Below are 1,594 nucleotides of genomic sequence, written 5' to 3'. Positions count from 1 at the left end.
GTACAAAAACTTATATTTCATTGTATTTCATAATACAATATACAATTGTATTATGTAATTGTAATAATAATATAGCTTCATAATCATTACAGGACATCAGACTACTTGTTCCCATTGCTTAATAACACAGTATAATCATATAGAAATAAAAAACCTGAAGTTGTACACTATCTGAGCATGTTGCCTGCCTGCAGCACTTTCCAGATTTACTTTCCTGGATGATTGAGAATGCATCGAGACCTGCAGCACTAAAGGACGAGAGACGTCTGTCTCGCCCCAGCAGCACCCGTCCCTCTCCTCCTCTTCAGTTCGTCTCAACATAAGCTCATCATACTCTGTGATATGATTTACTCTGAGGTGTTTGACGAGGTCAGTGGTGTTGCCACAACACCTCACTGTCTTTCCACATGTATCACAAACCGCGTCTGGGCTGTTTGTGGAGGTAAAATATGACCGCACATGACTCTGTTTACGCTCAGCCATTGTTGTGAGTGCCCACGCCAGGGGCTGCGACACATTTATGTCTATGAAAGGCGTAAGAGGAAGTAGTTCCTTCAAATTTAGACGATCCCAATGATGTAGTTTCTTTCCACTGTGTTCCCGTTAATGAAAAACTACAAATTTACCCCAGAGTACTAAAATATCGATATTTTAATGTGAGAATCAATTCTAGAACATAAATTGCTGGTATCGGAGGAACTGAGATTTCAATATCGATCCGCACACCACTACTGGAACCTGTGGATTATTTTCGCTGGTGACTGTACGAAGTTTTGTTTCCTCACCAGGATTTTTGTCTCCCTTTTTCTCCGGATCGCCTCGTTTGGTTTGTTTCCCTTTCGGAGGTTTTTGGCAAACAGTACTAAGTAAGTTCTCCAACTCTCGGTAAAGTCTCTTTTATAGTTTTCTCGGTTTCGGGCAAGACCCTCCTAATTCTCCTGTTCCTCTCTCCTCAGATCGAGTGCCAGTGTGCATCTCCTCACCCGCATGTCCCGGCTCCGCGTTCACATTTTATTGTATATACACTGTCCCTGAAAATGCATCCCCTTCACTGTAAATAAATTGTTTCACCGCAACTCTGTGCCTCCGTGCGTTCTGCCCGGTATGTTTCATGACATTTAGAGTCATTTAAATCACTTTTCCCCACTCTAATGCTCGTTTTCAACTTCAGCACATTGTCTTATCCAGGTCTGCATGCCTAACTCTACAGTTGCTGTATATATTTTTGTTAATGGCAGCTGAATGCTTAACAGGCGTACCTAATATAATGGCTTGTCAACACAACGTTAAAGCTTACTGTTCCACAGCCTAGTAAAGGAGACATTAAAATCACTTCTGTTTGTCACAGAAAAAAGTATTTTTAATGTGACAGATTGAACAGGCATTCTTGGTGTGTTCTGGTAGCTGCCATTGCAACAGTGTAAAATGGTCAATGAAACAAACTGACACTGACAGACAACCTGCTGGTCACAAGAGCAGCGCCCTGTATGGACAGAAACAATGAAAATAGACTTAGCAGCAAATTTAAATGAAGCATAAAAACATTTTTTAAATCACCAAGCGCAAGCGCAGATGGACACCTACAGACCAGTGC

General features: G+C 41.5%; 1 long non-coding RNA gene across 1 annotated transcript; it reads left to right on the top strand.

Moving 5' to 3' along the window:
* Positions 1–288: 288 nt before the first annotated feature.
* LOC146679264 (uncharacterized) lies at positions 289–1,072 on the top strand. Its single transcript, XR_014912128.1, has 3 exons — positions 289–442; positions 789–866; positions 957–1,072. It is a non-coding gene; the product is annotated as an uncharacterized LOC146679264 (long non-coding RNA).
* Positions 1,073–1,594: the final 522 nt, after the last annotated feature.

Source organism: Rhamphochromis longiceps, linkage group LG1, assembly GCF_057381845.1.
Source record: "Rhamphochromis longiceps isolate RC_006_pf linkage group LG1, R_longiceps_female_GT1.1, whole genome shotgun sequence".
NCBI classification, from domain to species: Eukaryota; Metazoa; Chordata; class Actinopteri; order Cichliformes; family Cichlidae; genus Rhamphochromis; species Rhamphochromis longiceps.
Note: the sequence above shows the minus strand (reverse complement) of the source record. Positions and strands in the feature narration are given on the sequence as shown.